This window comes from Cavia porcellus, unplaced genomic scaffold, assembly GCF_034190915.1.
Source record: "Cavia porcellus strain 051 isolate PalLab524CR breed Dunkin Hartley unplaced genomic scaffold, mCavPor4.1 scaffold_5, whole genome shotgun sequence".
NCBI lineage: Eukaryota > Metazoa > Chordata > Mammalia > Rodentia > Caviidae > Cavia > Cavia porcellus.
This window is the reverse complement of record NW_026947488.1, coordinates 67482510-67498757: the sequence shown is the minus strand read 5'-3', so window position 1 is coordinate 67498757 and position 16248 is coordinate 67482510. Positions and strand designations below refer to the sequence as shown.

The following is a 16248-nucleotide window of genomic DNA, read 5'->3' as shown; positions in this document are numbered from 1 at the left end:
GATAAGTCAATCTGTCCAGACCCACGCACTCATTAAGCTGTCTGTCTACCAGTCTCTAGCATATAGCAACGCCAGGGTGACAATTCTTGATTTTAGAAACTACCCTTTTCTTAATACACTGTAGCTCCTCAGCAGGACAGTTTTGGCGAATATACACAGAAGATTATCAAAATCTCTAGCGAGACACATATGTCTTCCCCTCTCACCCTCAAGAGATGAATGGAAAGGCCCATACTAGCCTTAGTGCCCTCAATTCCCCAGACACAAGTTCTTCCTCTATAAAAGGAGCAGACAGCTCAAAAGGACACATTGCTGTCAATCTTACCTTTCACGATGGAATCTTTCATAACGACACCAACTGCATAGTCTAGTTTCAACTTTTAAATGACATGTCCCTTACAACCATTTAAAATAACTACAGGGGGGCTGGAGATTTAGCTCAGTGGTATAAGCGCCTGCTTTGCAAGCAGGCAGTCTTGAGTTCGATCCCTGGTACCGATAAAAAAGAAAAAGACAAAAAAAAATTAAAAAAAAAAAAACAACTACAGGAATCACTAGTTTTAGGGATTTACTGATTTTTATCTCTGTAATTTGTGTCCTAGAAGTCAACTGGTTGTGCTTTTATATTTTACGTATTTCTGAAAGATTTAGAAGCTTCTAGTAATTAATGTTTGCAAGCCTCTAATGTAGTTGATATACATATATGAAGATCAGACCCAGAAAAAAGCATTGCAGACAGTATTAACCACTGATCAGTGCACTATTTCTATAGGGCACCACCTTTTTTGTGTTTTTGGGGAGTGGAAGGAACCAGCAAGCAGAGTAAACCTGAGATAAGCTTGTAACTAAATCACCAGATAAACCTATGACTCAACACTATCTATAGATAGTGTTCTACAGAATAAAGTCCAAATCCCACAACTTTATCCTCTAAAACATTCCACAATTTGGTCCTAATATGCTTTCCACAGTACATCCCTGTATATCCCCACACAAACCAAAGTTCTCATCACTGACTAAACCTGCATTTTCCTGTCCCCTCACCAACCTCAGTTTGAGCTGCCTTTTTGTCTAGAATCCTCTCCCCATTACACTCAATGCCACTGTCTGGATGTGTGCCGGAAGTCTGGTCTCCAAGGTGGCAGTATTGAACATTTAAGAGTGGAGATAATCAAAGGTATGAGGTCATAGGGAACTAAATTTTGTTTCTGAATTAGTTCTCCCAAAAGTGGGTTGTAAGAAAGTGAGGCCACCCACAGGCTTGATGCCTTTGCACTTGACTATTTCTTGCCATGTTGTGGCACAGCCCTTAGGGGCCTTCACCAGAAGCTGCTCTATCTAGGACTTTCACCTTCCACATCTATGAGCTATATAAATCTCTCTTCTTTATAAAGTACTCAGACTCAGACATTTTGTTCAAAACAAAAAATAAACTCATATATTTCCACTTCAAATGCCTCCTCATTTGGGGGGTGGGTATCGGGATTGAACTCACAACCTTGCACTTGCCAACTAGGTGCTTGTGCCACTGAGGAAAACCCCTGGCCCCTCAATTATTTTCTTTATGCTCCTCATTTCAGATGGCTTACAAAGATGCACAAAACATCAGAAGGATAGCATAATCAGTGATGGCGAACCATTGAGAGCTTTTAATGACAACAAACAGGTAACTACACACATTTCATCACCACTAGCATAAGTCCTTCCCTCAGCTATGCCTTGCCTACCCTAACTATTGTAATGGATGGGACTTTTCCACGTCACACCTGATTTTTATACATTCTAACAACACACTTAGCACCAGCTGTCCTGTTCTGTAGCTACAAATGCAGGCATTTGAATCTTCCAAGAAAACTGCAGGTTTTGTGAGGGTAGGAAAGGAACTCTGTGTAGTTGTTTAAGCCCTGTTTCTTAGCTCAGAGCTTGCAGGTTATTTCAAAAATATCTCTTGAAATATAGAGAGAGTAACAGAACTTAAATATATATCCCTTGAACATACTAGTCATTCATGCAAAATCCAAATATCCCTTGAACATAGTAGTCATTCATACTTGATTTGGGTCAACTCCCAAATTGGGTCCACTAGACTGACATTGGCTATTCAGCCATTCATTCTAAGGTGAAATGATAAAAGCAATTATTTTAAATGTGGAATGTAAGAAAAGGGATATTTCCTTGAGAAATTGGTAGGGTTTGAGGGGGAGGATATAAGAAATTTCCAGAGGGGGCTGGGGATTTAGCTCAGCAGCATAAGCTCCTGCCTTGCAAGCAGGCAGTCGTGAGTTCGATCCCTGGTACCAATAAAAACGAAAAAGACCAAAAAAAAGAAATTTCCAGAGGGTACAGAGCAGCAACTACTTAGTAAATGGGACTAAGTTTAAAAACAACAGTAACAAAGTGTCAATTTTGCAAAGCTAGTAAACTTTCAAACTTTTTTTTATATCTATCTCATATAATCCTGTACTTAGTAAATGGGACTAAGTTTAAAAACAACAATAACAAAAGTGTCAATTTTGCAAAGCTAGTAAACTTTCAAACTTTTTTTTTTAAATCTATCTCATATAACCCTGTACTTTGTCCCAGTAATTCTCAAGGTATGGTTCCCTTACCATCAGCTTAGAATCACCTAGAAACTTGTCAAAATGTAAAATCTCTAGCCTTACCCTGGAAACTCTGAGAAGACATACAGTAATGTGTTTTTAAAATGCTCTCAAGATGATTCTTACACATGCTCATGTTTTAGAAAAATGGAAGGATCTAAACTGTCACAAAGAGGCCAGCTTTCTCTGTCTCCACACTTACTTTGCTCCACAGAAAGCTTTTTCTGATTATCAACTGAACTAATGCTTTGCTTTCAAGACTCAGCTCTCAAGGTCACCTTCACCTTGAAGCCTTCCCTGTCCCAGTGAACAGACTTCACTGCTTTCTTTTCTGCATCCCTTCAAAGCTCCACTCCACTGCTCCCCTTGGTGCCACAGGAAGGGGACCTTCTATCTGCCTGAGACCTCTGGTATGCAGGGAATGTCTTCTGTGTGGCCCTATCTCCAACCAAGCTCTTTTGCAAGAAACCTCTGGTTAACAACACATTCAATCTGTCTGCATGATAAAGATTAATAAATATCACTATTTTTTGAGTTTTGGGGGTTTTTTTGTCCTGGGAATCGAACACATGACCTTGTGCTTGCCAGGCAGGCATTGTTATATCCTGGGCCCTAATAAATATTGTCAGGAAGTTCAGGAGGTATTTACTAGACACCTCTGTCAACAGAGAAATCACTTAAAGAGTTCCATAGTGACCCTTGACCACAAAACACATCTAGGGTTTTATAAAAGTCAAAAAAGCTTTCACAGAGAAATCATTTCCTCTGGTCAGAGAAAGAAGAAAATAGAGATTGAGAAAGTACTTGCTTTAGAGACTGAAGTTTCATGAAAATGGGACTCTATATCTATCTTGGCTATGTTATTATCCCAATTAAGCCCTGACATTTTGTCAGATGCTGAAATTAAGAGACTTAGAGTGTGATCTCTGCCACTTTCAAACAGGTTAACTCTACACAAGTGAGTCATTCTCAAAGTCCAGGACACTAAAAGCAAAAAATAATTATAACTGTCAACGAATACCTTATCTCCTTATCTTATGTTTATCTTATGCTTTCACATTCACAATCCTATTTAATCATCAAAATTGCCTCCAAGACAAGATACCCTTTCTCGTAGGATCAAAAACAATCACAGACTTTGAATTCCCAACCACTGCTGTGATCATAGGCCAACTGATTTCAGATATCTAAGCCCCTGGTTGCTCCAAGGTCCCTTTTGATTGACCATTAAACATTCAGAGGTTTCCAGATTATCTTTTTTTCCAGTGATGGTTATCTTGGCTTTAACTTGGCTATTTGAGAATAAGAAAAGGAATCAAGCAAATTGCTGGTGACTGTTTTCTTTCCAGAATTAATTCATTTGCATGACAAGTTTTGCTATTTAAAAAAATAAATAAATAAATACCAGGTTTTTGAGAGCTGTGTTTCACACCTGGCACCCCACTAACCTGCTAATACTAAAACTTCTGCAAGAAATAGGCAACTCTTGAAAATCTTCCCTGGATCAAAGGGTATCATGATAAAGTACCAGAAGACAAGAGGGTGGAAAAGGGGCTTTCCCAGAACAAAATTCCAAGAAAGCTCTCTAGTGAAACAGTGCAGAAGTCTTTGAATAATTTTTGATTTGTTCACAAAGGTTATAAACATTAACTTGATACTATCTTTCCACCAAATTATTGATGAGTAGCATTAAAATCCTCAGCAGAGACTCATTTATCAAACCTCAGAATTCTAGTTTGCATTGACTTTTATCTATAAACAGTATACAGTATGTATATATTTATCATCAAGGACAAAAAATGGAGGAAAAAATCAATACAGTCCTACAAGATGCCACTCAAGAGGACAAAAAGTGAACTGAAACAAAAAGTCTAATTGTGCTATTGGTTACTCACCATAAACAAGTCAGTTCTGAATTTCTTTTCTGTTATTTCAAAATTTAAGTGGATTCTGAACACCAGCTATGGGAGCACACATACATGCACCTTGTGTTTTCTATCTAAGCATTCAAACTGCTTGACTAACATCAGCTTTCAGCCATTGCCTGCCCTGCACGTACTGTGATTTTACATCCCTGATCTGTGTGGGTTGACTTCTTCAGGGTTCCACAAGACTCCACGGGAATATTTTCAGGGGCGGGGTAACAAGTAGCTCTTGGTCCAAGGTATAATTAACATGTTGATCTTTCTACACTATGCCAATGTCTTAAACTCAAATTTAACAGAAATTCTATTTTGGCATTACCATTAAAATCTCTCATTCCTGATTCTCCAAAAAGTTCAACAAGTTTTTGTCAATTTTTATTTTTTAAAAAAGTTATTTTTCTCAAATTGGATCTTTTAACAGTTTTATTGTGTTTCTCAGTAATAGAGTAAATCTGGCTTCCTTCAGTGTTTCAAATCAACCATACTCCAAACCCTTGGCTTTTTATTATATTAAAGAAAAGCCCCCCCACACACACACACAACTTCTCCTATATTACTAAGGTATATACAACCACCTCAACACCAAAAAGACAGTTTCTCATGTTTTATTTGTGGTCAGCTTGGACTTTTGGAAGGATGTATGATGGTGTGATATGAATTATCATCCAAATATTCTTGCAGCTTTAAAACTATATACTGCTAAAAAAAATGTCAAAAAAATTCAAAGTTACCTCAGTTTAAAGTCCTCTTCACAATAGATTTATTTGTTTGTTTGTTTGTTTGCAAGGTCTCACTATGTAGTTTAGGCTGGTCTTGGGCTTACTATGTAACCCAGGTTGGCCTGGAACTCACAAAGATCCTTCTGCCTCAGCCTCCTGAGTGTTGGGATTTACAGGGGCATGGCACCACACATGGTTCACAAGTGGACTTTATGAAAGCTATCTCTGGCTCTCCCAGAAAATATTTTCTGGTCAAAAAAATATTTTAAAGAAGAAAAAAATTCTCCTAATCATCTACTCATTCTTTCTGTGCCTCCAATATAGTAAAGAAACAGCTTGCTTTTTCAGAAGCCAAGTTACATGTTACATACACATTCACACATATACACATACACACATACACACAATGGCAAATATGCACTTCCAAACAGAGCAGTACTGAAAATACCTACGATGATCAAAGTTGGCACAGCCCCCCACATCCCATGTGACCTTATTCTGTAGTGAAGTTTCCCACAAGAAAATTAACAATGTTTTAGCCAGACGTGGCATCACATGCCTGTAATCCCAGCACTTGGGAGACTGAGGCTAGAGGATCACAGTGAGTTCACTCCAGCCTGAATTACATACCAAGACCCCCTCAATAAAAAATTAACTATCTTCAATTTTATACTATTTTGTTTTGTATGAATTCGTTGTGTGTGAAGATATAGACAACCATTTAGAAGAAAACAAGAGACATTATGGTAGACACTGTAGATCTCCTGTTGTCTTGTTTTGAAATCTGTGTCACTTACATTGTTTTATTCTGATCTGCTTTGTTCTGTTTTGGTATGTTTAGTTTTACCCTTTTTTTAAAATAAAAAAAGTTAACTATCTTATATCAAAGCTGTATGCAGCACAAAGGCCTCTCTCTCCTTGATTTCTACCTGCCCCCACGGTGAAATGTTGATTTGGAACTGGAAAGCATACTGAGTTTTTGGCTGTTGAGGTGAATAAATGCAAGACACCAGAGGCCCCTAGGGTTTCCTTTCATACCCAGAACACAGGCCCTGGGGACATGAGGAAGCACTCAGGGGAAGGTGAAGCAGAACAGGCAAGGTAAAGAGCTCAGGCAGCACAGAAGAGAAAGAGAATCCTCATCTGGGTTCCTCTATGCAACTTCCGGGAGAGGGTCAGCTCCCTGTGTAATCACATTATCAGGGGGAGGAAGGAGAGCACATTTTCTCACAGCCACTTGATAGGTCAGTCCAGTAGTCAAGCCTAGGGCCTGCTGGAAAGACTTCTAAGTTATTTGACCTGACACCATCCCTGAGGTATCTGTGCCTACCTCTAAGTAGACCACAATAACTTCAGAATTCTCTAATCCTTCAAATTCCTGGAGAATGTATTTGGGTGGGGATTCTCTCTCAGGGGTTGTGACTACAGTTCAGGGTTCAGAACTCACAGCTTTTCCAGGAGCTTCCAGCAAAGTATCGCAGCACCTCAGGAAAAAAGAGAAAAGCCCTAACTGGTGGAATCCCATGATTCTATACAAGGTGAGCTTCCCACCTCCAATCCCTAAGCATTTCACTGATCATAATCAACCCACACTACACCTAACCCAGAGAGAGAGTGGGGCAGATCAGAAATAGCTTAATGGTAAAAGACTGTCTGTGTCACTGAGAATGCTTCAAAGGAAAAGCAGATAAAGACTAACTGGAATTTTTAAAGTCATTCATCACTGTTTTTTTGCCTCTCAAATTAAAGTCTTCCTTAGAGAATGTTGGAAATTTCACCAGCTAAAAGTTGTGGTCTCTCTAAGGAACAGTTAGAGTGGCCCAGATAAAGATATTTGATTATTTGAGCTCTTGGGACCTGAAGTCCAGCAAGCTTAGGGTCAAATCTCAGCTCAAATGAGGGTCAACCATTTGACCTCCGGTGATTTTATCTCCTAAGTTTCAGTTTTCTCATCTAGAAGATGAGGGTAATGATTGCACCTACTTCATAGGATAGTTTATAAAGATAAAATGACACGCTGCTTATAAAAATATTCAGTACACTGTCTGATCAACGGAAAACGCTCCATAAAACTAGTTACGAATGCAGTATTACTATTATTACGTCTTGGGAAAGTTACATAACATGGTCATTTTATACAAGGCCACAGGAAACTCTAGGTTTTAAAATCTGACCAGGGTCTTTCCATATAGGTCAAGCTGTCCTTGAACTCACTACATAGCTCAAGCTGCCCAGGAGCTGGCAGTAATCCTCCTGCTTCAGCGTCCCAAATGCTGGGATTACAAGCATCTGCCACTATACCTGGCTTAAAATCTGGACATTTAAAGTACAGTGTACGAGACAATAATTTCAACAAACTGCATGATTTTGCATCTGTCTAATCAATTGCCATTAATGTCAGGATTTTAAAAAGATAATCTCTTGTTAATCAGGCCAACCCTCCCTTTCCCTACTGCCAACCATGTCATAGTCTTTCGGTCTGTTCCCTCAACTCACTCTCTCTTGTCTCTCCCTTTCCCTCTCTCTTTGTCGTACACTTTTATAAGGACAGACATAACTGCCTATAAAAAATGAAGAAGGTGGTCAATCAGGTGTGTCAATTGTTGCCACCCAACAGCTCCCTTGATGCTGTGTGCTTTTTGATTTGCAAAATACCTATTTGCAACATCTGTTCCAAATAAACAAATATTCCGAAACACAAGAGTTTAGGGTCAGCGCACTGCCTTCTGTCTTATTTTTCTAGGGCAATTTGATCACAAGTCCCTCCCTCAACTCTTACTCCTTCATTCCTGGGTTATAAACATTACCTTTCAGTACTACTCTCTCCAATCCATGGCTCATCACCTCCTAATAACGCAGAATGTCCTCTATAAAGTCTCTGCCCAAGGACTTTGGGCCAAGGTGTTTCTTCTGCCTCTGATAAGCTAATCTCCGAATGACTCTTCCAGATTCTTCCTCGGTTCTCCCAGCTGAAGATTCCCAAGTCACCAACCACACACACTTGCACTCATGCTTGCATGCACACACTAGCTTTTGTACACTCAAGTTTGCATTTTCCAGTCATTCTTTGCATCTCATCTCTTCTGGTGACAAAGACCTTCTCTCATCAGCCACCTAATTTTCATGTTCTGATTACTCTCTCAGAGCTCTCAACCCACACGACCTTTTGAACTGGAGTATCCTGCTGCCAACTCAAATTAACCTTGGGATCAATAACTTTGAACAGTAAAAGTTAATGAGCATAGTAGTGAAGAAACTTGAACAGAGTCTCTGCCTATGCCGCTAACCAGCTTAGTTAAGCATATCTCGTGCCTCTACCAGAAGGGCATGGTCTGGGTAGCTCTAAGATCCTAACTGCCTGCCTTCCTCAGGCCAACAGTCCTTCTTTCATAGAATAACTACTGAGTGTGATAATGCAAAGCAGGGTGTCTGATGCTCTCAGGATCGCAGTGTAAAGATCTTCCCTCAAAGAACTTACCATCTACAATGGGAAATGAGACGGTAACATCAATAACTGAAAGAAGCCAAAACGAGGTAATGGTCCAATTCAAGTTGCCATGTAAGGAATACTACAAGCCCATCAGTACACTCCAACTCTGAGCCTAAGTAATTTTCAACATGTCTTTTCCTCTCTCCATCTATTCTTTCACTAAATGCTTCTTCCTCTACATCATTTTTAAAATCTGTGCTCTCTACTCTGCATTTGAGTTGCATTCTTAATCTGTGCCTTAGACAACTGTTCCTTATTTATGTTGTTCCTCTGTCTCCAGCACTCCCCCAAACTAACCTACGATCTCTTATCAAAACACGAGATTCACAGAATCCCCGTTAGGCTGGTGTGACTTGGCTGCTCCCTCGCTTCAGCTGTAAGACAGTTTCTCCCTTACTACAGAACATCCTCACGGACCTCCTTACAAAACCATCCTTCCCTCCCACAAAGTGGCCAAGAATGTATTTTGTATTTAATACTGGGTGGAATGTTTATGTCACGGGCTTTAAGCTTTAAGAATTTATACAATCTGACAATTTTGTAACCAGAAAACTGGGATGTGTGCTAAAATATAGTGAGGATGCTATACACAAAGCAGAACCCAGCTGCGCAGGCAACAGTACTGACTACTACAGAGTTATAAAGAGGGACAGCGCTTCTCACTGCAGCAGTCAAGGAAGGTTTCCAGGAAGAGATCACACTTCAGCATGTTAAACCTTGCAGCACCCGCAGGACTTCAATAGAGAGGGAGGCAAACAAACATTCCAGTCAGGGAAGGATAGTGATTTGGTTTTAAGATCAGCAAATTGGCAGGTGGGGCTTGAGTGACCAGGTCATCTTTGAAAGAAGCTCAGCCAAAGAAACACTGAATTTTCTGCTTTAACTAGACTACAAAAGTTAAAGACAGTGGAAGAGAAAGTTCAATAATCTAAACAAATTGTGAGAAGAGTATAGGGGAAAGGAAGCAAACATGCCTGAAATCAGAAAACCTAGTTCCAGGCCCAGCTTTGCCAAGGAGGGGCTAGGGTAAGCTGCAGCAAGTCATCTAACCTCACTGTTCTCAGTTTTCTCATTTGTAAACTGAAGCAACTGAACTGACTGACCTCAAAGGTCCCTACGGTACCAAACTGGACCAACTGTATATTATTTCTGCCATTAAAACATTCATCACGGGAGCATGCTGGGAGGGGGCTGTATTACCTTTCTATGTATTTCTTTTTCTGAACTAAGAATGTTCTTTTTCCTAAATTTACTATTATTAGGTATGCTTCCCCATCACAATTTAACACTTTCCTGTAGAATTTGACTACAGAATTCAATTTAAAGTAAAAGGAGCTAATTACAAGGGGGCAAGGGTTGTGGCACCTAAACGAAGTTCAGGGTGCTCCTCCTGGCCTGAAATTTTGCTTATGGTTCATTCACAGATTCTCCACTAAATTTGTGCACCACAGCCTTAGGCTTTTACAAATGTATCCAACACTGCAGCCTAGAGTAAATTATTCCCATATAAACCGCAAAATGTGACAGTAAACAAAGAGATAAAGTCTAGAGACTGATACACAAAAATCTCCTTTAATAGTATCAAAGTGGGGTAGTAATGTTAAAAAGTAAGGGAATTAAAAAAAAAAAAACTCTTTGGTAAAGTCTGCATTTGAAAATGAAGCCAAAACATGGAAAGTTTTTGGCACTGAAATTCGCTGAAACTTGGTATTTCTTATGCCGCATCCAGAGGTCCCTATGCTCCAAGAAAGGCAGCAAACCCAGCAAGCACGGATACGATTTCAATTCTGGTCTTATTGATCCTATGCACCAAAAGGCCAAAGACAAGTAAGCCAAAAATCTGAAGCCAAACAACCGGATCAGAAAACCTCACCAGCAGCCACCAAAGTTTAAACAAGTAACTTCACAAAATTCCCTTCTTCGTGCAGCGACCCTAACGCAGTTCTCACGCACACGTTCGGGCAGAACCGACCCGCGATGCAACCAACACCTGCGGACGCTCTCGCAGCTCAGCCTGCGCAGGGGTGCGCGGGGCCGCCCTGGACTCCAGCTACCGAGCCACCCCGGACGCTGTCCCTAGCCGCCTGCGCCTCAAAATAAAGCTTTGCTGTCCTCTATGCGTCCAGCCTTCTCTTCGGGTTCCACTCCCGCATCCCCTCGCCGGGTACCTGTTCCGCGGTCCCGCAGCTCCGGACGCGGATCCAGGGAGCCGTTGCCTGACTCTGCAGCCGCCTTTGCGCTCTCGCCAGCCGCCGCGCTCGCGCTACTGCGCATGGCCAGCCTGCACCCGGGCCGTAAACTCGGATTCCACTTTCCGGATTTTGGCTGCGGCTCCTGGAAGCCGCGGAGCCCAGAGCCTGCTTTCCTGCGGTGCTGCAGGTGTTGAGGGCAGAGGCTTGGAGGAGAGATGCATGGGTGCTATGGCAACGTTATCTCTTCCTTGCACAGTTCACCAAGCTTTAAAATAACCATCCACGTCCTTGGTCTTCAAACTTTGGTGGGGGTTGGAAACTCTTGGCGGGCTTCTTAAAATAGATCCCACACCTGGAGTATCAGATTCAGGAAGTCTGGAGTGAGACAGTTTGCACTTGTAGTATGTTCTCGGGGTGCTATGTAATAGGAGTACCACACTTTGAACGTCACAGGTGAAAAGGACAGGTGTCTGTTATTGAAGAAAAATGTTTCTGTCCTAGCTGCACCCCATTTGAGATTACACGTGATACTTCCTCTTGTTTTAACAGTCACACCTGCTTAAAACAAATAACTAAAGGCTGCCCTCAAACAAAGGTGGGCTATTTCTTCTGTGAGTCAGCTGAGCGGAATGCAGCTCCAAGAGTTTTCACAAACGCCAGTTCAATTCACAGAATCCTCACCCAAAAAATACATGTATAGTATGTGAGAAAAATTAAAACGGATTCGCACAAAGACTTCAACACGAATGTTCATAGCTGTATCTTTTCACAATCTGGAAGGAACTCTGTCCATTAAGCAATTGAGTGAGGAAATGATTTGTAGTACCTTTATACAAGGAAATATCACTCACTGATAAAAACAGAAGGAACTACACAGGCTCCAACACGGATAAATTTCAAAATCATTATGCTTTACTGAAGAAGCCAGAACCAAAATACACATTACTATAATCTGATTCAATTTATATGAAATCTTAACAAATACTGACAAAGGGCTGGAACCAGGGGTGGAAGAAAGGATGGATTGCAAAGGAATAAAAATCTTTGAGGATAACAGAACTTCTCCCTTTTGTAATTGGAGTGATATCGCAGACGTATACAGGTGTGCTGTTTAGCTATATGACCTTTCTTTTGTATAAATTATTCCCCTGTAGAGTTGCAAAGAAAACATTTCAAGCACACTTGTGATCTGTTGATAAGGCAAGTTCATGAGGAAATGAGAATTCAAAATATAATAAAACGTGACTTTGCAGAAGGGCAAAATGACAAGTCACCCTCTGTAGAAGCTAAAAATAATCACTATCTAAAGCAACCATCTGTATTAGTAACCCCAAGATCTATTTGTAATATGTTGGTGACAAAACTAAAATGTTTCCCAAAAATATCTGTCAAATCTAAGTATATCATTAAAAGTGGACAGTGAAAAAAAGAACAACTACTGCATAATTAAGAAGAAAAATTTTTATCTACTCAACTGACTTTATTTACTACCAATGAGAAATAAGGCTTTCCAACTGTTTCCAGGAGCCATGGACTTTGTTCTGTGTCAAAGACTTGAGCCCAGCTGACATAGTATTACTTTCATAGTAGAGTGTATTATGAGATATTATTTGATTTTTTTAAAAAGTCCTACTGATAAATCAAAGAGGAATCATTTGAAAACATTTGAAGCAAAGGCTTCAGATAGAAAAATTTCACAGAAAAGTGATACTGTATCTGGTGGGCCCAAGTATACACTGTAGTTTTAAGAATTATGTGTTCCAGTTTTTCTAAATTAGTCCCAATTGTAAATATTTAACACATGAATTAGGCCCAGTCATGTATTTCAACTGTTGGTTTAAGGAGTTAAAATTACCAACTAAAGCTGAAATGGACGATTTCCTGGATCCTCTATGTCTTGAGGAAATACTAATAACAATAATAAGTGTTATTGCCAGGGATTTAGCTCAGCCGCATAGGCGCCTGCCTGGCAAGCACAAGGTCATGAGTTCGATCTCTGGTACTAAAACATAAATAAATAAATAATAAGTGTTATTGAGCTCCTACTAGGCATCAGTCACCACTTTAAGCACTCTATAGTGTTTTCTCATGGCATATCAAAAATTATCTGATAGGTGAGAAAACTGAGTTATAAATGTTCATTATTTTTCTCATAACACATTTAAATAGACTAGCAAAATAAAAACCAAAGGCAACTAAGTAAAACTGTCTTTTATATTACACAAAGACAATTTTTGCTGATTCCATACTTGCCCAAAATCTACCTGACTTATAAATTTATTTTTTCTGGCTCACTGATATCGAGAAGGTTACCACAATGACCAGAACTCCAGTGATCCTCACCATCATTGCTAACATTTATTCTATATTTTATGTGCAAAGTCTTTTGCCCAGAAGTTCACTTATTTCATTTAATATTTGCAAGGACAAAAGTAGAGATTCAGAAATATTATGTAACAAAGACATAATGGAACCAACATTCCAACTCAAATTCAACTCAGAATTTGTGTTATTAACCACAATACTAGTCCCTACAAAATTGTATCTTTCAATCCAAACGAAAGTAGTAGGTATTCCGTATTACAAGTGCGTCTCTGAAAATGGCTAGTGTTGGTTCCCAGAGCATGATAGTTTGTCAAATGCTTATGACCACAACATTCAACTGCCACCCAACTCTGATCTTAATCCTAAAACCAGCTGCTACCTATGAGCACCAATTTTATTGTCCATTTCAGGAAAAGTAAATGTATTTTGAGTAACACCAGAAAGTATGATGTGAACATATTTCACTTATTAGACTTTTCCAGAATAAAGTAGAATATATATACGAAAAAGGCTAAGATTTAGATTTAGCTCAATTCTAGATTTTCGATAGTTGTTCTTCTTTTAAAATAATTCAGAGGAGAAAAAATAACCTGAGAAATAAGACATAAAATATAATCAATCTCTCTCTCTCTCTGCTTCTCCCTCTGTCTCTGTCACACACACAAACACACGTGCATACACATATATTATTTAATAGAGATTGGATCAAAATAGCCAATCAAGCATATGCCAACACCATACCCATCACCTAAAATTCTATGAAATGATAAGGAGATAATTTTTTAAAGTTAAAAATATCCTAGGAAAACAGGAAAAATTTCTACCAACAAATGAGTAATGTTGAGAAAAGGATGCACATGGATTACATCAAACAAAATTGGGAACTGGGGAGTATGCTCTGTGGCAGAGTACAAGCTTAGCATTTCAAGCCCCTGGGTTAAAATTTCCCTGTACAAAAGACAGAAATACAGGAAGGGAAGGGAGGGAGAAAAGAAAAGATCAACTCAACTCATATAGATGTGGCAGCTAAAATACAATGGGGCTGTGTGTGTGCAAACCCATAGCTAATGTATCAAAAAATGGAGGAGGAAGGCTCTAAAACATAGATCAGGGAGAGACATTGAGAAGAGATTTAGACAGCTAGCTAGCCCATTCCTTTCTCCCCAGCTGGTACTAAACTATGGCCCAAAAGCTGAAAACTGACAGGAAGAACATAAATCTTCCTTGAGGATACTCTGTCAGCATCTCCAGGGCTGCTCCTCACCCAAACCAGCCAAGATTAGAGTCAATAAAAAACAAAATGAACAAAGATTCTAAAATATAAAAGTTGAACAGATAACTAACACTATCACACATTAGGGAAAAAATCATCACAAAAGAGGCACCATTTCTACAACTATTAATCTTATTAAAGAAAACAGGGCTACAGAACAATCAGAAGAAGAAGTTTGAAAATTGAAATTAGTATTGTTATAGAAACATGAGAAGAGGGTCTGGGAACCAGCCCCATGTGCAGGCTGCCACCAGACTGGGAACAGCCAGACCCCAGCTTCTCCCCGCGAGTCAGCACTATTCACACACTAGCGGGAGAGAGAACAAGGCCACCCCAGGAAGCAAGTCCAGTCTAGGAACCAGCACTATGCACAGGCCATCACTGGAATGGGAACAGCCAGACCCTGGCTCCTTCCAGCATGCAGGCTGGCAAACAAGAAGTACCAGTCCCCCTGCCCACTCAACCCGGTAAGTGACTGGCTTATCTGGAGAAACATAGACTGTGATGATAGCTATTGAGATGAAATGCAGTGTGGCATCTAGGAGGCATCTCCTGAGGATTGTAGTCATTGTTGATCCCTATGGTCTTGTTTTGAAGTCCTATATCATTTCCATTGTGTTGTTGGGTTGGATTTTGTTCTCTTTTGTTTTGTTTGATTATGTTAAATCTGATGGCAGGAGTAGCCATTTCAAAGATAGCAAGATATATTGTGGTAGCAATTTGGGATTCACTAGTGGCTTGTTTTGAAGTCCTTTATTGCATTCATTGTCTTGTTTTTATTGTTTCTATTCTATTCTGTTCTGTTTGATTTTTACTATATCCAAAATTATCTGCAGCCATTTTGAAGACATCAAAAGGCATTATGGTAAATATTATTGATTTTGAAGTCCAGTATTACTTACACTGGTTTGTTTTGATTGGTTTTATTCTATTTTATCCTCTGTAAAATAAAAAAAGAAACAAAAGAAGATATAATATGTACAAAAATTATCTATATGTTGGGAAAGGTTAATATTCACAATATATTAAAATTTTGATGACTGAGTTTAAAAACTAAATGAAAGGCTTAGGTTTCACAATAGATACAGGTTACCCTGTGGAAAATCAGAGTGAGCAATTATCTTAGAATTAAGTCAGCCGAGTAGACAGTGGCAGAAAACTGGCTTTAGGGCCAAGAAGGATGAGCCAAGCAGTTTATTACATTATCTGCCTGTAACACATCCTCACTTGGGAAAAAAAAAACCAAACATGTTAACATTAACAGAAACAGATGACAAATTATTAAATAGAGGTATAGAGTCTGGTAGAGGTACAGATTGTCCCCAAATATATTTTTATTTATGATATATTTAGCTTATTAAAATGATAACATTTTGGACCAGGGGTTTACTTCAGCGGCATAAGCACCTGCTGGGCAAATGCAAGGTCCTGAGTCTGATCCCCAGTACCAAAAAAAAAAAAAAAAAAGGTAACATTTCAATCTAATAAGAAAACTGTGGACTAGTCAGTGATACATTAAAAAGATATCATGCACGTGCTACCCAATTCTCAGTTGTTTTCCTGGAAAACCAAAACCAGTATTTCTTATATTCACTTGTAGCTGGGCTTCCAAATATGATTTAGGTTCCACTAAGTCATGTAGACCTTGATTCAGATTTCAATTGTATAGAGACAAACACAACACAAATTACAAATTAGGAAATTTTGCAGTTTCTTAGTCCTTT

The 16248-nt window shown here is 39.4% G+C and overlaps 1 protein-coding gene across 1 annotated transcript in view; it reads right to left on the bottom strand.

Moving 5' to 3' along the window:
- Pls1 (plastin 1) overlaps nt 1–11061 on the bottom strand; it is a 113083-nt gene extending 102022 nt beyond the window's left edge. The window contains exon 1 of the mRNA XM_003476756.5: nt 10903–11061. The gene's annotated coding sequence lies outside the window, so the exon portion shown is untranslated. The remainder of the gene's footprint in view (nt 1–10902) is intronic.
- Between the last annotated feature and the right edge of the window lie 5187 nt (nt 11062–16248).